The following is a 25,452-nucleotide window of genomic DNA, read 5'->3' on the forward strand; positions in this document are numbered from 1 at the left end:
GTGGGGTGGGAGATGGGGGTAGGGGGTGGAGAGGGAGAGGGAGAGAAGGAAGAGAGGGAGATGATAGATAGATATCAGGTACAGATATAGTCCAGGGCATGCAACCAGTGCCAGCCCCCAAGTCCCACTGCCTACCACCCAGTGGTCCATTCAAATTATAGTAGATTAATGCATGGAGGAGTTTACAGCTCTCATTTCACCTCTGAACATTGCTACCTTGCCAAACACATGAGCTCTTTATGGGATATTTTTAGATCCAAACTACAACAACTCAGAATAATTCTCATACAAGCCCATCCGAATGTGAAAACTGACATGTCATTTCAACATTGTCTAGAAGAATGAAAAAATGGAACTATCCATCAGGAGAAAAGAAAACATTTGGTTGCACAGTAATACAATGAACAACAATGAATGAATGAAGAACTATACCATGGATTAATGTGGAAACAAAAGGGTGAGTAAAAAGATCATGGTACAAAAGTATATTTATTGTATACTGGGTATATAAAATTACAAACATGTAAAATTGCCTGGTCATTTTCATATGTAAATGGAGGTGAAGTATATGGACACAAATGGGAAAGGAACTATCACACTGTGGGTAGGAAATAGGATGACATAAGGAATATGGGAGGAGACAGAGATGGGTTCAGTTATCCACATGTTGAGTTTGGGTGTCAGTAGATGGCTCTATCTACTGGAGTTCTTTTATTATATTTTTGATAGTAAAATATAATAACAGATAATAAATATATAATATAGTTAATAAATATATAATAAATATAATAATTTCCTATGCTAATCAAGAATTCTTGTAAGCATACTTATAGATTATACTAATAAATGTAATTATATTCTGCAAGTAATAATGCCTTTAAAAATATTTTTCTGTTTTAGTCCAAAGTCCATAATATAGTGAAAAAGGCACTGTGGGTACTGGTTTTAATATATGTAGATAATGTGCTATTTTTAACACCCTAGCTTTTTGCCATTCTATTCTTAGGTAGGAACAAAGTGATTGGCAGTTCTTTTTACTTAGGACTTGCCCTAAGTCATGCAATAGCAAGTTATTCCTACCTAGAGGAAGATGAAACCTTATTATATATCACCCAGTGTGTTAAGATTATTTTCAAAGATGCTTCTCAGTTTCTCCCTTCACTATGCCCTCATGTCCTTCTTCTCATCTAAAAGTAGAATCTATTTTTCTCTCTCCTTGAATTGGGAGGATTTGCTTTGGCCAGTATCATGTGACAGACGTGATACTGTGCGGTTCTAGACCTAGCCCTCGAATGGCCTAGAAGTTGTACTTTTAGGACTCTGGTTGCCATGTTGTAAGGAAGCTGAGACCCTCCTCCTGGAGGGAGAGGCCTCTTTAAGAGACTGAGGAGGGAAAGACTCCAACTGGCTTGAGTCCCACAGACTACGAGTGACACCAGCTTGCATCAAAGAAGTAGATGGTTTATCCAGGCCACCAGAAAATCATGTTAAATCATCAGTCTTTGTTTTTTTTGCCACCATGTTTTAGAAAGGTTTGTTACACAGCAAGAGCTAACTAAAACTCAGGTAGTTTATATGTTCTTCAGTGATAGAGCACAAAATGTAAGAAACTGTGTGCAGAATTTTATGGATATAGGGCTTTATCTTACATTCTTTTTTTAATATTTATTTTTTAGTTGTAGGTGGACACACAATATCTTTATTTCATCTTTACATGGTGCTGAGGATTGAACCCAGTGCCTCACACGTGCTAGGCGAGCACTCTACCACTGAGCCACAATCCCAGGCCTATCTTACTTTCTTAATGTTTTATTCCACTTGTATATATGTCTCATTGTAATTTCTTTGCATTTTCTTTTATTTATTTTTATTTTATCAAGTAACATAAAATTGTATGTGTTTACAGAGCAAATGATGTTTTGGCATATTGTATACACTGTGGATTGGTTAATCAAGCTAATTAGCATATGAATTACCTTACAGACTTTGCGATTTTGTGATGAGAACATGTAAAATCTACTCTTTTAGTAAATTTCAAGTGTAAAATACATTTTTTATGAACTATGGTCACTATGATGTACCATAGATCTCTTGAACTTATTCCTCCTAACTGGAATTTTCAGATTTCAATTTTATTATACTTCTAACAGGCTTGTTGCCATATTTGGGCTTATTTTTGCACACATAAATCCTCAATTTTCAATCTGGAATTATTTTGTTTCATGCCTGCTTGAATTAGTGTGATCTTCGGGGGAAAATTTCTACCGAGAGAGCCTAAGAATAATTCTATTGCTTATGGATTCTGGCCAGGCGGTGTTTTAAGAGTCACTGAATTCATAACATTTATTGGGAATAAAATTGTTCAGATCTAATGATAATCTCTTTAAAACATTTGTTTGGTAAAAAAAATCTGAGTTTGGGGGCCAATATAATGTTAGAATAATTGCTAAGTCACTGTGAAGGCATTGCCCTATTTAATGTGGGCAATTTTGCGCAAGCCAAGCGGAACTAATCAAAATATTGAAGGTAAGTTCTTGCTGCCAGAACTCCCCCAACATTTACCAGCCTCGCTGTTTACAAGGCCAAAATTATGACTTTGTATGTTGAGAAGGAAATGGATTTTTTTTTCCTAATAAACTGTAGTTCAAATTAAGCAATAATTTCTTCTAAAAAGAACTACTGGATTGTATTGTTTTCAGCTAATTTCTTCCTGTACCTGCTTCTGGTCCAGGAGGTGACATTGGCTTAGACTTAGGCATTCCTACCATTTTAAAACCTGAATATGTTAACTTTGTTTTCACATACCAAAAGAAATCTCTCTATGAATATAGGAAAGCCTCTGCATGAGGGGTGGTCTTGCACCCTCTTTGACATTCTCTCCCCGTGTCTGCTGCTCCTAACTAGGGGTCATGCCACACCTGATGCTCTGGCTACCTGTCATCCCCTTGTTGAGTGTCCTCCAAATGCTCAGTGCCTGCTCGCCTCCTTTCCATCCAATCCCCCCAAAGGCTTCCATTCACACTCTCTTCCTCTGTCTGTCCTCTCTCTTCCACGACTTTGTTTACTTTTCTACCAAAATTCAACAAATCCTTTTCCCTATTTTTGGAACCTTGTTCTCTGACATCAGCAGTCCTCTGATCCAATAATCTGCATTTGGGGCCCAGACTTCCATGGATGCATGGTTATATTAATATTAAAGATAGGGCCTAGCTATATTTCAACTATCATCCTACGTCCCCAGAAAAGATAAGGTTGTTTTGGTGAACTTTGTTTAAAAACACAACAAAGTGTGATACATTTTTTAAAAGGTTTCATGTAAGTTAAGTGTTTAACACTTAACACACACATAACCAACTTCTCTATGAAATTGATCTTGAGTTATTGGGAACAGTTACTCACACAGAACACATTACTCCCCCAAACAATAGATATGACCCACTGTGTGCACACTACTCCCCCAAACAATAGATATGACCCACTGTGTGCACACTTGTATAGAGCATACACATGTCAATCTATAGTCAGATAAAGGAAAGGCATTGGCTGAATCTTGAGCGCTCTGTTTGTATCAGCTCCCTTTCTTTCCACTTATCTTGGAGTTTTACTACTTTGACTTCTAGTTAATGAAGTTTTGAGTGACTCTACTGGTGGCTACCTGTTTGTGCTGTTGGCAGTGTCCTTACCCTGCCCTTCCTATTCCAGTCTTATCCTGCGGTTCCCCTTGCTGGTCCTCAGCTTCTGTTTGTCCAGATGTGCCAGTGGAAGGGGATCATTCCTCCATATTGCTGTGGTTTAATTCATGGGGATAAGTTGCACACAGCACCTGTAGCCTGTTCAGGAGGCCTGGGTGAGGCAAGCTGGGAGGGGCCCATGTAGAAGAGATGCAATGGTTTTATAAACCGCAGACACCCTGGATTAAGACTCAACACACCTTGAAAAACACATTTGTGTATTTACTTTATAGATTTATTTCCCTAATAAGAACCAAATAAACCTTGAGCATCAATATTGTGTAAGTGAGAGACTGAATTAAGAGGTTGGAGGATGGGTAAGAAATGTTCAGAATTACATTTTTCTTTTCAAACAATGGTATGGGTGTACGTATTTAATAATAAACTGTTGGGGAAATTGCTATGATATCTCAAACAAGAGAGTCATTATAAAGAAAAGATTGTGCCTTTGTCTTCAAATGATCATCTTGATTTGAAATATGCTAATCAGCAAAATTTGGTGATACCTTTTTCTTTGTATTGTATTTCTAAGAGACTTAGAAAAAAGGTGGCATGTTTTAAAAGAGCCTGAATTTAATGGCAATTCTGCTCATTACATTGCATGAGGGAAAAGGAAGGAGCTAGTCCTCTGGGACTGGGAGCTCTGTACCCTCAGATATGTTCACCAGGTGCCTGGGAGCACTTCCAGCTCAGCTTCACTTCAATTTTTTACTCTCCCGATACAAATGCACTTTTGTTTTAAAACTTGGGAGTCTGTAGACTTCAAAATGGAGAGAATAGTCATTCCAATGGCTGCATTTTACTTAAAAGAGTTCTTAAACCCTAAATTTCTAAGCAAACTACGGCCAGAAAAAAAATGTCACATGGGACTTTTTAACAAATATATTATTTTGCTTCCAATAATGAACAAAATGAATTTTGGATTTCTTAAGCTAAGAGGTAATGTTTCTTATATTAAAAAATTACAGCTATTAGCAATTGGCATCCCTAAAAGAAAATGTGATATCAATTTCTAATATGTGCCTGGAAGTCATCCCTCTGTGAATTTCTTATACATTCTTGTTTGGGGTATTTGTATTTATGAACATATCTGTTTTCCTTAAAGATAGTTGCATGTTTTTGCTTTGAAGGAGGAATAAAACTGTTAGTTAATTAATTGCATGAAATTATACAATGACCTTTGATGTGAAGTTATCTATGAGTGAATCTCAATGAATGGAGACCCTTTAAAAAGAAACTTTAGAGTGGAAATGTGAACCCTGTTGAATATCCAGATTGGTCTTGATATTGTTTACTGAATGCATTTGACCTAAACAATTGCCTTTTGTCAAATTTTCTTAGTCATATCACTGTTTGACATTTTATTTTACATTCACCAGTATTCATACACTATAATTTGTCTTTGTACTATTTTCTTCATCTGAATGGCTGTGTATTTTTATTGTATTAAGCTATGACTTTTATAATTTTGGAATTTTGCTCATTTTAAGCTTTAGTATTGATCACATACAGTTTCTCTTGACTTTCAGTTTTCATTAGGATTATGTTCAGGGACGCAAAACAGGAAATCACAAATAACAGTGGCTGGAAGAAGACAGAAGCTGAACTGACTTCTTCCTCATATCAAAGACCTGAGGGTAGTCTTTGAGGGCAGGAAGGGCAGCCATATGTCATCAATGACCATGGTCCAGGCTTTTGAATGCACAATGTTCTGTGTCTTATCACACCACTTGGCTGGACTACTTATGGAAAAGGATTAAATTTTCAAGGTTAAAAATGGGCACACCACCCCATCTCCCCAGCAGATTAACCATTTTAAGCAGCCTTCCAGAAGATCTCCACAGCTCTTGTTGGTCAGAAACCATTACTTGCCAGTACCTACCTGCAAGGTGGCTCCTGCATATTTTCTCATTTGACAACCCTTATTTTAAATTCCATTAATATTTATTTTAAACCTGAAAGCACTTTACAATTTTGTTTCCCTATTTAAAATATTTATGATATTTAAGAATTATATCATTGCATTTTACTTTTTATTTCACCATTTTAACCATTTTGTCAGTGTTTGCAATACTTCAGAGGTCCTCATTGAGTATCATATCTCTCTTTGTTTTTGGTTTTGGCTGGTTATGAAGTTTCTCTTTTCCTAATGGCAGGAAGGACAGACATAATCTGTGTCAGGAAAAACTCTAGGCAAGGGGAATGGGACAGTTTTCCTTTAGCTGGACCTGAGCTGTCATCACACTCCTGTCACTGCAGAGTCCTCCTGTGCAAAAGACTGTCTCCTGAATTAGCCAGGAAAATCCAGGATGAAAGCTTTCCCCCATGCAGCATCTTGTAGAGTAACTACGATTCTTTTTATTAATAACACATTTGAGCTATTGGAGCAAAACTCTCTTTTAGATCTATGGTTCACGCATTTTGGAAAAATAAATAATACAGTCTTGATTGATTGCATTAACAACTTTGCTGATAACTTTAAAATTTTTTTTGGACACAAACACTTAAATTGGCCAAGAAATCCAAAATATGAGCATCATTCTTCAGGCTTTATTGGAAAACTATGAAAAACAAGTACTCTGAATCATTCTTAAGTTTTTTTAACAAAGAAACAGAAGAATCACGGGAGAGTTAACTTGGGTTTATGCCAACTTGTGTGGCATTATTTCATAGATGATGTGATTTTTGGAGACATAAAAGGAACCACTTCAGTCCTTATACATTGACATACTTTTGATCACTGATAGTCATTGACAGATGATCCTGACACTTGCTTGATTGACTATGTTAATGTCGACACTGTGCCTTTTGTGTTATTTCCTCACAAATAAAATAAAATGCCATTTAAAATAGTCCCAGTTTTGGGCTGAGGATATAGTCCAGAGGTAGTGTATTTGCTTGACATGTGCAAAGAAAGCCCTGGGCTTGATCCCAAGCACCACTCCCTTCCCCAGTAAAAGAAAATGGTTCCAGTTTTGTTCAATGTTTTAAATTTTATGCTGAATTACCGGATGTGTTTTACATTTTAGTATTAATAGACTATGAGAACATACTTGCAAATATTTTTAAAGGTCCTATTAAAAGCTATTTTTATATTATTGAAAAGTCACCAAGTATTTCTTATGAAAGTTAAGATGTATTTTTAGCCCTCAACTAGCTAAAATTATACTTGGAAATAAACTCAAATAACATTTGACAAGTGATCAAGTAAGTATATGTACAACATTGCATAGAAACCACTAGAGTAGGACTTGGATTGCATAAGAATGTTTTTCTCAGGAGGGACATTTCATATTAGGCCTTAAGAATAAGTGAAAAATGACCAAGTGAAGACAGTGTAGTGGTAGTGAAGTTCAGAGGAGAGAATTGTAGGTAGATGGACTGTGCACCGAAAGTTGATGCAGAACTGGTATGCTAGTGAGGAGAGAGTGGTGGGTATGTGGAGTGGTGAGAAATAGGGCTGGTGAGAGAAGGGGCAAGAAGTCTTTTGCAGCATTGACGAGTGTTACAAATTGTGCCCTGAAAGAATACCCAAGAACATACGCTCATAGAGCAACAGGATGTAATCATGATCAAAAGAGACTGTGGACATTCATTCATGCATTTGTTTGACAAATATCTATTAAGTTTCTGGTAAATCCTTAAAATTTTGTTTAATCTTACACATAGAGGACAGGGGGAGGAAGGGGGGAGAGAGAGAGAGAGAGAGAGAGAGAGAGAGAGAGAGAGAGAGATATTGAGATCTACTTTCATGGTATTACAGCCTACTTAGGGAAATAAATATTAACCCTCTAATCATATGATTCTTTGGACTTCAAGTAGGAACTCTGGATTTCCAGGTGAAAGAGCAGGAATTTGGGAAGACAAAAGAGAGGGGCTTGGGATGAGGAGCACAGAGACTGTCTGGCTGAGATGGAATAAGAAAGCTGTGAAGGAAAGGAGGAGAATTGGCCAGAAGGAAATAGGGACAAATTGTAGACAGTGAGGCTCAGGAACAGGGACTGTAAGAACATTTGGTCAAGATAAGCATGGTGGTTTCCTCTGAAGAGCAGTGGAAAACCTGTCAGTGTTTTAAAGCAGGGTTTGATCATATTTATCTCTTGAAAAGTTTTTGGGGTGTGGGAGGGTGAGGAATTGATGGTGAGAGTTTTCTGTGCTAGATGATGCCATCATTATCAGTAGAGATGAACTCTGAGCTACTTTTATGATTGGTTTAATAGAGTCGTCTGTACTCTTTGACCAGACTTGCTTATGACTGAAAATATGGCTTTATGAAATGGCGGAAATCTGACAAGAACTAGGCAACACTAAATAGTTTAACCCATGAAGCACCAGTTTTCAGTTCTGTGCATATTCAAAAAAATATTGACAAAAGTGAATTATAATAGGTTGGAAATCAAAATCTGGAACTTATATAAGTATATGTTATTATATTATAATGAGATTATAATATGTGTAATATATAATATAATTACAATATAAAAGCATATAATAGCTATAGTCATGTTAACTTTATATTGTTACAGTTATATAGTTAATTATAACATAACTACGTTAAATATTATATAATTACATAAGCATAATATCTTACATATTATATAATTATACCATATGTTATATTTATAGGTGTTCTTCATTTGGAATAATGATATAAAGTTTATTAAGAGAAATAAATCTTACCATGTGGCCCTAATTAACAGTAAATTCCATTTAAATAACTGAATCAAAGATGGACATCTATACTATTAGCTTACAGGAGTACATAATATTAACATTTATGATGAAGTGTAGTCTTTATAATCAGATGTGGTGAGGGTCATGAGTGCTTCCTGAACAAACTCTCTGTGTACTAAAAGCTACTAGAAATTTACCAAAAGGAATTTGGCTAATTGTGCCATTTTTAGTCCCTTTCAAAACACGAACTCTTCATTTTATGCTTTATTTCATGTACAGATGCTCTAGTTAGAAATCTTAAATTATATCTGTCTTGCCATATACATTAAAGATGGTTCCCCACTGGTAAGAAAAAATTTTTTCCTAAAAGATGGTGTGCAATTCATCTTGACATTCTTATTTAGCTCTGGTCTCTTTTTTTCCCTCATTTATCTGTTAAGAGTATATATGTCATAATATCTTAATCCCCAGTTGGATCCCTGTCAACAAAAGTAACTCTTTTGAACTAACCAAAATTTCTTAGAATTGCAAACTGATTTAGAAATATGGGCTATATGCTCCATATGCTGTTGTTTAGTTTATACTTAGCAAATGCCTTAGACTTTGAGATATGATCAAGTTCAAAAATTAGGCCCTATATCAGTCCATTTTCTATCACTGTAACAAAATACCCAGAGCTGGTTAATTCATACATAAAAAGACTTACTTAGTTCAATGTTTTTGGAGGTTGAAAGTTTGAAATTGGGCAACCCCATGTGTTGAGCCTTTGGTAAGAACCTAGTGGTGGATGTCATCATCTGCATAGGAAGCCAGAAAGTGACTTAGGTGTCACACTCACCCTTGTAACAGTCTCCTCTCATGAGAACTAAGAGTCCCAAGGGTACTGTTCTAATCCCTTGCACAAGCAGAGTGTGCAGTGACCCAATGAACTCTCATGGGGACCCTCCTTTTAAAGGTCCCCCCACCTCAACACTGTCACACTGGAGACCAAGCCTCCAACACATGTATCTTAGGAGCAACCACACCCAAACCACAGCAGGTCCCAAATGAGTATGTGCAAATTAACTGAAATATATAAACATGGATATATGTCGATCTGGAAAGGCAATTGGACTAAACTGTGAACTCAACTTGAGGATTCTTGACAGATAAACACATGTCAAAGGACAATGTATTGTTTTCTTGAATGTAACATGTTTTTGAATTATATAATTTATATGAGCTTTTGCTCCTATAATTAATATTAATTTAATGACATTTTTGCAATTAAAAAATCCTGTCATTTTTTGATTTATTAGAGCAAACATTTATCAAGGGTATGCTATGGGCAGAAACTATGCTATTATTCTAGTCACAGCACAATTATTCAAATATTACTTATCTAATTTTAAGATTAAACAGGCCTTTTATTCCTCCTCCTTCCTTCTCTGCTTGCTTTCTGAACAAGTAATTGTTCATTGTTCTTTAGCATTTCTGCTGGATGATGGACAGGAGAAGTAAAATGAAATAAAAAATCAGATCAAACAATTCTACTACTTGTCTGCAGATTTGTTAGAAAAAGACATTATAGCTTGCTTTTTGTTCTCTCCTTTGTGAGTTTTCATTGAATTTTGTCTCTGTGTGGCAACATTGAGATTATACTATCCTTTCCTCTCTATCATCCAAAGATTTGGTTAATTGAGACTGAACTAAATTCATATTTACCTTTTGGATTTTAGTGGAACAATACTGTTTCTAACCATATTAAGTTGGTTGAGGTGTGAGGCCAAATGCAGATCAAGAGATAGAAACAAGAAAGAGTTTTGTAGTTTTATTATACTCGTGGTTCCCTAGGGACAACATGGCCTGGCAGACCATGGAGGTTACATGGACAAGCATGAAGATCAGGCTAGAGGCAGAGGAAGAGAGGGGAAAACATGGGCAAAGACTTGATTGTGATTTGGTGGGAAGAAGTGGGTGAGGCAGGGTAAGCAGTTTCAGGATTAGCTACTTTGAGGTCTACTTTCCAGAAGACTTTAGGCATAAGGGTTATTGTTGGTTATCTGGTACCTGGCTGTGGGGTGATCATGTAGGTGTTTGAGACTCCAGTGAGGAAGGTAGTTGGGAAAAAGTGGATTTAGTTGGCTTCTCAAGAAAGGGAATTGACTGGTCTCTAGCCAGGTCCTCAAAACTGGAAAAAAACAAGAGTTTAAGAAGCTGTGATGCATTGACTTATTAAAATAATTTAAAATATCTCTAGACAATGCCTACTCTTCTGCTCACTGCCTGTCACCTCCCAAGTCCTAGCTACTGTATCTAGCTTAGAGTCTCACATTTCTGTCCAGCAAGCAGGCCATCTGCTCAGGGCCCAATTGGGCTAGTTTTTCACAATGAATTCAGAGGGAGCCTTAAATATGTAATCGGTTCCCCCCCGAATTCCACCCTAACCCCATCCTTGCTTGTTGGAAATGTTTCAGGGCTTCTCACTATTTGTAGAACAACAACAACAACAAAGTTCAACACTTCACATGCTGTTCGCCCACCTCCAAATTTCACTAACTGCATTTTATTTGATCTAATAACTTAATGACTGTAAGAAACATCATAATTTTCTATAAGAGGAAAAAAGCTGCCAATTAAACAATGAATCAATGTCTTGTTAATAACCCTGGGTAATGAAAACATTAGACTTCTTTTGTCTATTTTTGTACTAAAGTTCTTTATTGTATTCGAAGGGTTTGGCTGTGTGTTCTGCCTCAGTAGCACTATGTGGTGTGTGATAAGCCAGCTTTTTGCACCATCTTAAGTAACAAGACATGTTTTAACTTCAGCCATTTGTGAGCATCTTCCTTTCTTACGTTGTAAGATGCATTTTGTTCGTGCTTTGAGAGAAACTCCAGGACTGTACTGATTCCTGCAGTGACAAATATTTGCTTTATTAATATCAACTCGTGGAGTTCTCCATTGTTTCCAGGTCTTTTCTCTAGTCACAATAACCTTTCATTTCAACGTCAAACTGAAAATGTTCTAAAACATTTTGATGACAGCTGTCAAAACCACAATGTATGTAATGCAATCGGAGAGCGGACAGTATGAACAGCACTACCAAGCTCATGAACAAACAGGCAATGACAATAATGTCACAACAGGTTCTTTTCTGTTTTTCTACCAGATCCCATCAAAACCATTGTTTTGTGATTTTCCTGTTACACATCCCTCTAATTCTGGATAATTGAACTTGTTTGTCAATTTTCATGCCACAGGCTCATGAGACCTAACAGATGCCAGACAGATTGTTATTTAGGTGCCTGGAAGTTGAGAATTGTCTGAAAATTGGAAGGCTTTGCTGAGAAGTCTCTTTTGAGTGATTCATGAAACTATTCAATAAGATGATTCTAATTAATGCTTCTTGATACCAAGATATGCCTTCTTTTTTACTTATTTCTTAAAGTATGTCCCATAATTCTATGTTAACTGATTCAAAATGTAAGTACAGAATCTGTCACTACCTATTTGAAAATCTAAATAATTTTATGATAATAAATGATCTCTTTTCTATCCTAGACAGACATGATTTCCCTTTATTTAAAGAGACTGTGTTGCTTTCCCCCAATGGGCTCTGATTACATCACCATCATCATCAACCTTGACATTTCTATGGCATTTTGTACTTTTCAAAGGATTTTTACATATATTTTATCTCATTATGTGGTCCATATTCTTACCTTTTAGTTTCTACTAGTCTATCATGGGTGTGTAATAAATGTATTCCTGTTGAATAAATGAATGAATGGCCAAATGAATGATCATCTTCATGTGACATCAACAGTAATCCTGAGTCTCCTTTGTCATATATCATCTTCAGTACATGTTGACTTATTTTCTAGGAGTTCTTCATTATAATTGGCAAAGGCTTTTAATCTGCCACAAATTGAATTGTGAAAGAGATACCTATACTTCTTCTAGGATTTTATTTTAAAAGTATGATTTAGATGAATAGAATAATGATAACAAATGAGTAAGGACTGAATAAACTGTCCTGAAACCTGTGTCAACTCTCAACTCTATCTTTCATCTCGGCGTGGAGAGAATTAATATTTGTTAATTGTCTACGACTGTAAGAAATGTTTCATTACATTATTGTATCTGATCTGGTTGCAGGTTATTTTTCTCTTGCTAATGCTGTGGATCATATTTCTTTCAGTAAGCCATACAATTACAGAAAGAATTCCTTTGCTGCTTATAAAAGTATAAATTCTCTTATGTATACCATTGGAGCCTGTTACAAAAATGACCCCAGTGTGCATTACTTTCTCATTTGTTTTCATCTTGCTTGGGTGAATCGCTTCCCATATGGATTAGCTATTACTTCAGTGAAGGGTAAAGGCCTCTAAGTTCCAGCCTCTAAGTTCCTGTTGATTCTCTATTGGCATTCTCTTTGTTGTTCTTGGTTCCCTGCTCCACAAAATCCACAAAGTCTGCGAAGTTACCCTTTGGGCTTAGGTGTCACTTGCTAAGAGCTGTAAACCATCAGCTACTCCAGAGGTCTTTCTTTCTCTATCTTTTGTTTCCTAGGAAGCTATTTCCAGAGGCCAAGGAAAAACAATGGTCCATTTACCTTAGGGGCCTTCACCCTGGTGAATGTGAAAGAGAAAAATCAATAGAAAGTCTTTTTCTTGCCCCCCAACCCAATGATTTCTTACCCAAATAATAGGTATGTAAACAGCTTTATGTATAAATATCTTGCTCCCATTAAGTATCAGAGTAAGTAGCTATTGGTTTTACAGTGACAACTATGTTGCTTACTTTTAAGTTTTATCCATTTTGTTGACTTGTAACCAACCCACTAGAGAGAATAGCAAAGAATATATAAACCTTGGAATTAAAAAATAGAAGTTCCCTTAATCTCTGAAGCAAATGAATCACTTTATTTAGTTTTTGCATTAAGTAGGAAAAGGCATGTGATACAACTTGTGGAGTCTTAAATACAGAGAACACTTCTCTCTGTCCTGATCTGCGCATGGTAACCAAGCATGTTGAGTTACCACGCCAGTTTCCTGGAACTTTTCATCAAATATATTGATGGAGTATTGTTGGCCAACATCTATTGATTTACTATGAATTATAAAAAGCATTTAAAATGAAATATTGGGAATGCTGGCCTGCTAACATTAAGTCAGTAGGTTTTGTACAGATATTTCTTCTCAATATAGGAAAAAGGAGAATTATGAGAATGAGTTAAAGATAAAATTTAAAATAAGTAATTGCCTCTCCTGTTGCAAAGATTTTTAAGTATTTCCATGTGGATAAGTTCCTTTAGAATTGGTAACCTGTACATTGTAAAGTTACCCCTTTCTCTTTTCAAGATATAAAATTGGAACTAGTCAGTAAATACTAATTTTTTTTAAATTGAAAGTTAGATTACTCACATTTCTCAAAGATCTGGATTTAGTTACTTTCACTTTAACTTTCTTCTGCATCTTATTACATTTATTGCTACAAATTTAGGAAAGAAGTTTTTCTTAACGGTAAAATTCAATTTTATGACCATGTGATTTAGTTTACCTAAAGCTATTTTTTTATAGTTTTATTGCACATATTTATTTGTGAGGTTTCCATTCCTATCTTCATTTATTACTGATGTTTACACATTTACCTTGCTAGGAAATAATCCTATGCCTTTTCTTTCATTTTCCTATGTGTGCAATTTACAAAGCAATTCACAGGATTTCACTTATGCTATCTATATCAGATACAATTTTACTTTCTACAGATATAATTTTCAGGATGAATTCTTTATGTTCAATTGCCAAGAAAATTGTTTCTCTTGGCACATCTATGATTTCGTGTGTGTGTGTGTGTCTATATATAACATTCTTGCACCTATGTTTAAAAACTTTACTGGAGAAATGGGGCAATTTTAAATAGTTCTTACTTTGCCCTAATTAAAGATAGGAAGGTTTATCTAATATGGGAATCTGTACAATTTGATGTTACAGGTTTGATTTGTCATAACCAATTCTCAGATAATTCTTCTGTGGCAGTAAATATATTATAATGACATTCTAAGAAGTGACCAGAGCTTTCAATTGTGTTTGTAGAGATGTATGAGATCTCTATTTGACTACCATTGTGTTTCCTGCTGTTAGCTAGTGATGAGTTGGACGTTCAAACCATTTCTTTATAGGTTCAGTAAAGTGGTGCATTTGTAAAACTAGGTGAAGACTATACCTTCTAAATAACAGTGATAGAGTTCTTACAAATCACCTCTCCAGGGGGGATATAAAACGTCAGCATTGTCTGATGATATAATAGGGGTAGTCAAATTGTCTGACATAGATTTGTCTGGGTGAAAAAGTCTGGAATTTTCCACAGCCAATTTTAAAATCTAGACAATCTCTGAAGCATGTTCTGTATTAGAGATTTGAGGAGAGGAGAGAGTGTGTCATAGTTACCGAGGGGTGGAGAAACTGCTAGTGTATGGGAGATAAGTAGCATAAAATGACCAGAGAGGGATTTTATCTCCAGACACACAACATTCAGATTGTTAACCACCATAGATGAGACAAACTGCACCCAGCCATCATTGGCCTTGCTTAAAATACTCCCTTGTGTACACTTAGTTCTTTTTCTGGAGTTACATAGGTAAGATGATCTCAAATGCCTCCATAAAGCCAATGAGTTCATGGAGTGACCCTAAAGAAAGAATTGCAAGCCAGAGAGAATTGGAGAGCTGGCAGGTGAATAGGACTTTATTTTGGCAGATGGGTTTTAATGTACCTTTGAAACAAAATGGTGTGGACAGTGATTCTGCTAGTATAGACTGGCCTCGCACAAGGCTGATTCTATGAGGAGAAAATAATTGCATTAGAAAAAATTACTCAGTGTAGGAAGTGAATTAATACTCCTGGATTGCTTGAATCTTTGCTTGACTTAATTATTTTATTTTTCTTTTTGTAGTGTTGGGGATTGAACCCAGAGTTTAATGCATGCTAGGCAAACACTCAATCACTGAGTCACATCCCCAGACCTGCTTGTCTTAATTTTTAAAACACAGTTTCAGATTAATAATTTATGCCTTCATCTGATTTTTTCTTAATCCAAATTAATACTTGATGGCTACGAAAAAGATGTTTTGTATCCTGGAAATTTCTCTAAGCCATTGATATTTTTATCCTACTAAACAGTCTTTAAATTTTTTTTAAATTAAAAAATTTGAGTTTTTAAATTAAAAATTTTAATTAAAAATTTTAATTTAAATTTATTTTTTTAAATTAAAAAAAGTTTCTTTGACATATTACCAAATATTATCTCTCCATTTTCATTACAGCAATAATTTTCAATTCTACCTTCTCTAGGGAAAAGTTGGGGTCCTTAGTTTCTGTATTATTTTTCTGGTTCATTTTGTCTGCACTATTTCAATTTTAATTTCAATTGCAATTTTAATCATTTTATGGTCATGACAAAGTATGGGAGTTTTGCCAAAGTCAATACAGTGATGTTTGTGTCTAGCCCTTCAATATTCATAAAGGTAAATACAGGTTGATTTTTTAAAATTCCTATTTCCAGTTGCTTTCTATTCAGGTCTGGCGATATGCTGCCAGAGTACAAAACTCCTTTATTTATTGTTTATTCCTCCTATCTAAATTATGACAAGTTTTTTTTTTGTTTTTGTTTTTACTCAAATTCTTTTGTGTGACAGTTAAAGCATTTTGATAATCAAATAACTATCTTCCTTATTCTTGCCACTCAAAAGAATATGTTTTCTCATTCAGTATTGCACAATTTTCATTGAGTTGGTCATTTTATATTTCTAAGGATGGCATATTTCAATTTGTCATCAAGGCTTCTTCTTCTTTTTTATTTATTAAGGATTGAATCCAGGGGCTCTTAACCACTGAGGTATATCCCCAGCCTTATTTTCTATTTTATTTAGAGATAAGGTCTTACTGAGTTGTTTAGGGCCCCATTAAGAGGATGACTTGGAACTCACCATCTTCTTGCCTCATCCGCAAGAGCTGCTGGGATTACATGTACCTGGCTGCCATCATAGTCTGCCATGAATTTTCTATACTTGAAAGCAATAAAAAAGCCTACTTGTAAATAAAGACGTTTTATTCTAGCCTAACATTTTGAAGAAGATAGAGTTAGGGCATATTCTTGAAGGCCTGGGACTGGCTGACATCTCAACAGGCTAAAGGGTCAGCACCCTACAGAACTTAAGTGGTGCTTAGCATCATCATTATTAACTTCAATGTTTCATTTAAAATATTAGTCCTCCTAAGCAGGTCAAAAATTGTTCATCAATAAATTATGATGGGTTGCTTCACCTTTTCACTTTTTCCTTTTGAGGATGTTAAAAGGTTATTTCTTATTCTGTCCCATCAAGAAATGATTCCCAAAAGAGAGGAAATTAAAGGCTTGGCTACCTAGGAGATCTTTAGCTTATTGATAAAGATGTTTTCCTTTTTCATGCTTTCTGGTGTGCAGTTAGATTCACTTCTATATTCTATCTTGGACTCAAAATACTCCTAGATTTGGTTATTTTCTCCTTTCCTAAATTCTGATAGATTCTGCCTGTGCTTTATAGCCCACCTGGGCTGCCATTCTGTCGCCTCCTCCCTCCTCTGCTGCTTCTTGGCAGGGACCATTGGGCTGGCGGCACAGCTTGGTGGCTGGGGAGCTGTGTTACTGTGGATTGGCAGGTAAAGGCTGGGTCATGTTCTCCTTAGTATTATTTAGTCCATCTGTTGATATTAATCATTCATTATCAAACAGTGCAGATTACAGGCTGGAGTCACAAAGTGTTGATGGTGGAAGCCTGGTAAGTGCTGGTAATTTTTAGGTTTCTGCACAATGGGGCAAGATGGTTGTGTATCATTTTCTTAACAAGGGAAAACAGTATAAGGAGGTAGGGGTGAGGGAGAACGGGGTGGGTAAGCAATGGATGAATCTTTGTGTGGAATTAACCGCTCCTTGGTAACCTACTTAAAGTTTTCTTTGGGCATGTCTCTTTAATCCTTTCTTTTCCTTTGGGTGACCCCATATATTTGAATATTTGTGTTCCTCTGAAATTCATGTGTTGAGACCTAATCAAAAGTGATATGATATTTAGAAATGGGGTCTTTGGGAGGTGATTGGATCATGAATTCTGACCCTAATAAATGGAATTAGTGACCTTATAAAAGAGACCCCAAAGGGCTCAATTGCTCTTTCCATCATGTGAGAACATAGTGAGAAGATGGCTGCCTGTGAAGAACCAGGAAGAGAATTCTCACCAGAACCCAATTGTTCTAGCACTCAAATGGCAGACTTCCAGCCTCCAGAACTGTAAGAAATAAATGTTGTTTTTTAAGCCATCTGGTCTGTGATATATTTATTATATCGAATTTAACAGACTAAGGCAGATACTGATCCTGTGTTGATGACTTCTAAAACATCAAACCAGCCCAGACCTCAAGTATGATCTGAGTCTCATCAAACTGCTGGAAATTTCCATCTGAATTTTCCACAGTTGCCTCAATCTTAACCTGTCAAATACCAGACTAATTGCCTCCCTTTTCTTGGCTAACAGAATTGGAATCCATAAGGTTAACCAAATTGTCCTAACATTTTCTCTATTTTCCTCTATTCATTTCTTTATCAAATATTTGTGGATCATTTTCTGTGTCTGGCCATTATGTTAGGCTCTGGAGATATAACCAGTAAGTTAAATAGATACAATCCCTGACCTCCTGGAGCTGAAAGTCCTATTTTTTTAAAATCCACTTATATTTCTCTGTCTTGGCTTTTTAAAGCTTTCTAAGGCAGTATTTCCAAGTGTGTGCCTTAGGATAGAATCTTAGGTCGCCAATAGGTGTTATAGAAAACAAAATACAACAAACAATCAAGCAAGCAAACAGAAATCAGAAAGATTATGAAGTACTGGGTTGAGAAACAAATGTAGAAGTTTTCTATACATCTGTGTTTCTCTGAACCTTTAATATGCCCTTGACCCTGATCCATCTTGTAAATGACACTGTGTAGCACAAATGAACTAACTGGATCACACAGTTCTTTGGCTACAGTCAATCTAGCTGGCATGGTACGCTTCAGAAAAAAAATATTTAAGCAAATTGCTTTAAAGAACAATTTCACTCCTGCTTTTATTTAATAGCTATTGTGAGCTTACTATGTGTTTTGTGTTGCTTCTCTTCTGGTAGGGACTATGGAGAATAAAGAGAAGGGTAAAACATTGCCTCCAAGATCAGATAGGATTTATAGTTTCTTTCATTTCCCTATTTCCTTTCTGATCCACTGGAATATTATATTTCCTGAAATATTTCAGGTTCTTTCTAATACTGGGTGAAGAACTTAATCTTGAAAAGAAATTCAAATTTTAGTGCCCATTTTCTCCATGGCTTAAATTTCCTGTTTGAATTTCTTTTCTCCCTGTACCTTTGTTTGTTTGTTTGTTTGTTTTACTGAAGTCTCACTGTTTCTTCTTGATTGGAAGCCCATAGTGTGGGAACCATGCCAGACTTTCTTTTGTATAGCTCCCAGCAAATGTGCCACATCCACAGGTTAATGAACTGCGAGCAAAGAGCACTAGGGCACAGTGATCACAATAAGGAGCTCACCGATGGCTCTGGCTGCTGCTGAGTCTCCTTTTAAGAGAGGGATTTCTGTGGTTGAGATGGAAATGGAATGCATTCTTTTGAGTATTGATTAACAGATGGAATTTTCCTTGCTTTGTTCTGTGGCCATTATTTGGAAAGGTACTGTATTTGGAAGAGTAGACATTTGTAGTACAGCAAGTGCAATTTTTCTGTTGGTGTATTATACCATCTTCTATAAGTCTGTAGTTATTGTTGGACTTTGATATCTCTCATATGCACTGCAAAGAGATGAATCACAATATTGAATAAAATCAACGGTTGCTTTATCAGAAGCTCAGTGTGTTCACAGATGATTTTAAATCAGAAAAAAGTTCTCAAAGATTCTGTTTAGAAAGTCATTTTCTTCCAAGCTAATCTGAAATACCTTAATTCAGTTATTGTGAAGCATAGAGTTAGGTGTATGTGTGTGTGTGTGTGTGTGTGTGTGTGTGTGAAGAGAAAGAGTTTGTGTGCAACTGTATGTGAATGTAGTTTGTTTTGTGACTTATTTGTGGCGAATAAGACCCAATCCTGTATGTCTTTTCAATTTTCTTGGGTTGAATATTGTACAAATATGTCACAAAGGAAGGTAATATTAAGGAAAGGCCCAATGAAGTCCCAAAGATGTGATGATAGTTAAACTCAACCCTGGTGACCATCAGAGTAATGAACATGTGACCCAAAGGCACTGTGTCCTGCTCTTTGAGACACAGAAGGCATGCTGTCTCTGTTTAATTTTACTCAGAGAAGCACAGATCTTAAATGCCTATCCTAGAAATAATAATTCATGATGCTTGTTTAAGGAAGAACACTAGACTCAATCATATCCACTACACTCTAATTACTTCTGCTGAGATTTGGCAAACATGGATTAAATATGCTCCAGTAAAACTGACATATTTAAATATTGGATGTCTTAATAGTTCCTTCATTTATTGAGGGCAATGGGCTAGTTGGAGTCTGAAGAAACCTTTTATGGATCTTTAAGCGAAAGATACTGCTGTGGTCTTGATGTTTGGCTCCTGGAAATTCATATTTTGAAGCTTAATCCCTATTTGGTAGTATTAGGAGGTGGAGCCTTTAGGAGGTGACTAGGTCAGACTCCATTCTCATGAACAGGGTTAGAGCCCTCATGAGGGTGCCCTCTGGCCTCTTCCACCATGTGAGGGCACCATCTTGGATTTAGAGAGAGTCTTTCCCAGACATTAAATCTGCTGGCATCTCAATTTTAGTCTTCCTGGCCTTCAGAACTGTGAAAAAAATACACATCTGCTGTTTATAAATCACCCAGTTTAAGGTATCTAGTTAAAACCACCCTAAGGGCCTAAAATAGTGTAATGGTGAGGAAATAATGTGAAAAAAAAATTTAATGAGAGGGTACACAGTGCCCCATGGGCCTGTGGGGGAAGCATCAGTGGTTCCATTGTACAGCAACCTTCGCTGGCTCTCCTTTTTCCCTTGACATCTGTGGTCACTGCCCTACTTCTTCTAGAAAATGCTCTTTTATACACTCTAGTCATGGAGTTCAGATGGAGTAGCCATTTTATTTTTGACTCCAATCTCATCACAGAAGATTGGGATCTAGAATGGGTTTCCAAATCAGCCACGCAGAATCCTTCTCCGGGAGTTTTGCCAACTGAACAAAGGAAAGAATCTAGAGTGTCCAGATGGTGAATAGCTGTAAGATACAAGATACAGAATCTGTTGTATTTTCAATAAGTGGAAGAAGCTGAGAGAGAGAGGAGCATGCTCAGGTTGAGAAGAGCACAGATGGCAGATGAAGAGCTTCAGGGGGTGCAAAGCTCTGTTTCCAGGTGTGTCTGAAGCCTTGGTGTATTTGGGCCTCTTTATTGTTGTGTCTCCAGGTTTTTAATACACTTACCTAACTGCTGTGAAGCTATTGCTTTAGATGGTGTTTCTGCCACTTGCAAGATACAAGTTTTAACTCATAGAGACTGAAAAACATTAACCAGGGAGAATTAGTGATTCCAAAAAGCAATTGGTTAACATTAAACGAAATAGTCTTGCCTTACCCAACAAAGCCGGTACACAGGTTTGAGTAGGGAGCAATTCCACTTTGCATCAGAAACACAATAAGATGCAATTAAATATTGATTGATGAATGCCGCTGGCCGGCTGCAGCAAAATAATCGGGGGGTGACGAGCAACTTGTGTAGATTGATACAGCAGGAGTGGGAGCCGTTTATTGTAGGATAACAGAGGTATTTATACATTCCACACAGCTTATCTTAATGAACATAAACTCGATACAGCAGTCAACCAATAAGGAATCTCCACACTCAATGGCTCGCTGGCGTTACTTCACAAACCTCTCCCTCTGGCATTTTGCCAGGCGCCATCTTGACTTGTTTACAGACTCTAAAAGATGAATACATGGGAATCTGCTCCATAGAATCAAGAAAACAACGTTAAATTTAAAAATCTGCCATGTGTGCGAAATCAATGTTTTGTTTATGTCAGTTTTACTCATACTGTGACATAGAGCTCTTCTTTTAGGATGTAACTCAAAGAAGACCTTATGCCAGTCTATTACAAGGATTCTAATGAAAATGTTATGCGCTAAACTCAAACAAGCGCTAAGTTCATAGCACCATGGGGTTCACACTGGACAAAGTAGATAAGAGGCAAAGTGGTTTCTTTTCTGTAGAAGCAATCCTGGGTTGTATACAGATATTTTCTAATCAATTAGAAAAGAGCATATTTATAATCAAAACATATTTTTAGTTTGTAACACAGCAACTGCAAGTGTATTTTATCCCTTGCCAACAAACACAGGATCTGTGTCTAAGTCCAGGAGCCTCCCTCACATGGTAGACATCTGTTATGGTCTAGGTATGAAGTGTCCCCCAAAGGATCATGCATGAGATAATGCAAGAATGTCCAGGTGTTCATGAAATGATTAAATTATTAGAAATAAACCTGATCAGTGTAGTATTAATCCACCGATATGGATTAACTGGGTGGTAACTGTACACGAATGGATAGGGCTAGAGGAAGTAGGTCACTGGAGGTGTGTCTTTGAGGTTTATATTTTGTTCCTGGTAAGCGGGACAAAATTTTCTTCTATTCTTCTTAGTTGCCATTGTCCTAAGCTGCTTTCCTCTGCCACATCATTTCTGCCATGTTCTGCCTCACCTTGGGCCCATAGCTATGGAGTTGGCTGACCCTGGACTGAACCTTTGAAACTAAGAGCCAAATTAAACTTTTCCTCTCTATGCTGTTCTTGTTAGGTCTTTTGGTCACAGCAATGAAAAAGGTGACTAAAACAGCATCTCCTCCTTGGTTCAAGCCTCCCTCAGCCCACTATCTTGTTAGGATATGGATGTGCTCCTAATGTACATTTATAACACATTTCTTCACCCCATCCCAACTTAACTTTGGACTGTGCTTCTAGGGTGGCTATGGCAAAGAGGATCAGGTCCTGGACTAGAAAACTGGAGATTAAAAAAAAAAAAATCTTTGCTGTTGGAAATCTAGGTGAAGCCATGCAGGAATCTGAGGTGAGGGCTTCCCAGGTAGAGTAAATCATGTTAGGTAAAGTTCTAAGTGGGGAGCAAACAAAGTGTTTTGGAGGAAAAAGAAAGGACATCATTATACCTGGAGTGGAGTGAGGGATGGAAGAAAGCTCTGTCTAGGTATTTGTATAAGTTCTTTGAGTGAGGTGGGAAGATACTGGAGGGTTTTTCAGAAATTGCACTGATAGTGCCTAAACCAGTTATGTCATGTAATAGGTGTTCAATAATTGCTTGCTGGTTGAACCAAGTGTTTGGTTTGGTCTTATCCTCCTGCTTCTACTGGCAGTAGAAGCATGAAGGGTGAGGGCCATGAGCACTTTGTGTTCTGGTCCTTATGCCATGTAAACCATCCCTCTGGGCTTCTCAGAGTGCCTCAGCAGCTTCATGCTCCACTGTTACAGTCATGGTTTCCTATGGAAGGAGAGGACCAGGCTGGCTTTGAATGTGTAATAAATAGCCTGACTTTTCTACCATGAGTATTATTGCATTTCCTAGGAGCAAATCTCATAGTCATCATATTTCCTTTCTATCCACATGGATGGGAGCTTGTTAAATATATTTACCTAGTAGTTTTAGAGCCATTATGGAAGTTAATTACATGGTACTCAAGAGAGCATAAAAATAGAAAAACAAAGCGAGTTGATCAGCTAGGAAGAATCACACCTGCTGGTTTTCTTGCATGACCTTGATCTTGAGATAGAATTGTAATGGAAGGGAAGTTGGCCCATAATGTGGAAAGTGAGGTTTACATTCCGTGTTCACAGATGTTCCTAACTCCTCCACTCATCCCTGAGAAAATCAGAAAATTAAGATTAGAGAGGTGTGCAAATGAGCACTTGCTATTCAAAACAATAATTTAAAAACTCCCTTGATATGTAAGCAAACAAAAAAACCAGATGTGAAGTAAAATGTGGCTTTCCTATTTTTCTTCACATTTGTTTTTAGGAAGGCACTTAACCAACACTTTCTAGTTCTGAGTCTTACTGGTTGAGAACAATAACAGTAACACAAACCTAATTTAGTCCTTTATATTAAAATGTGCTCATCAATGCCATATGTATTAGTAAGGAATCTGCAGAGAAGATGCACACACTGTGTACACACAAACACACACATACAAACACATGCATGTGCACACACTTATATATGTGTGGTGTGTGTACACACACATGTAAGTGGGAATTAAAATGAGATTTAGAATAAAAAATCGGCTTCATCTTCCATCTGCAAGCTGGGGACACAGGGAAGGCAGAGTTTAAATCCCAGAATCCCAGTTTATGTCTATAGTCTTGAGAACCTGCAGCCCTGATGGTGTAAGTCTCAGTCCAGATGAAGATGTGTCAGTTCCAAGGGTGGGAGAGACAGAGAGGAAGAATCTGACCTCTTTCTGTCTTCTTGTTTTATCTGGTCCTTAACAGATTGGCTGAAGTCCCTTTGGGAGGGTCATCTCTTTTACTCAGTCCACCAATTGAAATGCAAATTTCCCTGAAGAATCTGTTATGGACACACCCAGAAATAATGTTTGATCAGATATCTGGGCATCCTGTGGCCTAGTCAAGTTGATGCATAAAATTAACTTTCATCCCATCTTTTCCTTTTTATGCACACCTATTATTTTCTCATCATCTTCTTCCCTTGCAAAACAATAAGACCTACTGACTGTTTTGTCTCAACTGTGTTCCAAGAATTTTCATAGTGCAGAGTTTATTTAAAATGAATAATCCATAATTCAGTTGAAGAGGATAAATTTCACAGTTATAAACAGTCTCTTCATGATACGACTCATGGTCATGGTGGCAATTACATTCATCAAATGCGTTTGCAATAAAAAGAGAGTAAACATCCCTGAAATCATAGACAGTTTACTTTTTTCAAAATAAACACATTTATTAGTAATATCTATGAAAAATCATATAGAGTTTCTAATGCAGCTATGATTTCTACATTTTCAAGGTAACTGAAGAAGATACTTGTTGAAATAGATTGATAAAAGAGAAAATTGAAGTAAATGAGATTAAAGGGCAGGGAAGATATGAGATTTATATCTTTCTAGACCAGGTAATTATGATCAGACTCAGTTTAAATTGAACTGCATGAAAACATGTCCTTTATGGGTTGCCTAGGTGAGACTAATTTGTGTTCAATGGATTTTAGATATTTTTTTCAATTTCTTTACTTATTTTAAAAGCCTGACTAATTGGAAGGAAATATAATTCGCATATTGTATGAACATTTATTCTGGTGATGTGAAACTGGGAGGAATATATTTGTGTATTTAAATATACTGTCAGGCTGAGCAGCACTTTCTCCAAGCCTCTGGTGAAAGCACTGTCCTTCTCATTAGGGAAGTGCATCTTCCCTTGGTTCTCCACCACAAGATCCAGTGAGGGCCACCATATTTTTAGAGGACTCCTCTTCCTAGCCACAGTGACTCAGTAGTCACAACTACTCCAGGTTAGGACAGCCATGGTTTCCAGTCTCACAGCCACAGCCTCAGTTTGGGAATAAAGATATATGACCCAAACTGACTCAAATCAGAGTCTTCCTCCATTTTTTTTTAATTGGAACTAATGAAAGGATAGTATTCTCTCTTGGAGGCCAGAGGTTGTAGAAAGTGGTGTGACCTGTGCGGGCAAGGTAGGGCTATATAAGAGACAGGAGATGCATTACTAGGAAAGAAGAAAAACAGAGTCAGAGTCCTGAACTTGATCTAGCCCTTGGTCCCAGCTGCCCTTGACATCTAATTCTGCCCATGTTCTTTGCAGTAGTTGGGGTTGACACTGTTCTTTGGGCTGAGATAGGAATAAGAAAGGTCAATGAACTTGGCCTTTCTCATATTGTATCTCTGATGCATAGAGGCTGGAATTTTTTTTTTTTTTTTTTTTTTTTTTTTGG

The 25,452-nt window shown here is 36.7% G+C and overlaps 1 long non-coding RNA gene across 2 annotated transcripts in view; it reads left to right on the forward strand.

Moving 5' to 3' along the window:
* Window positions 1–105: 105 nt before the first annotated feature.
* The window catches only part of LOC125610572, a 265,267-nt gene continuing 239,920 nt past the window's right edge, over window positions 106–25,452 (forward strand). For both annotated transcript variants that reach the window (XR_007340574.1, XR_007340573.1), the window contains exon 1: window positions 106–457. This is a non-coding gene — a long non-coding RNA (uncharacterized LOC125610572). The remainder of the gene's footprint in view (window positions 458–25,452) is intronic.

This window comes from Marmota marmota, unplaced genomic scaffold (genome assembly GCF_001458135.2).
Source record: "Marmota marmota marmota unplaced genomic scaffold, marMar, whole genome shotgun sequence".
Taxonomy (NCBI): Eukaryota; Metazoa; Chordata; class Mammalia; order Rodentia; family Sciuridae; genus Marmota; species Marmota marmota.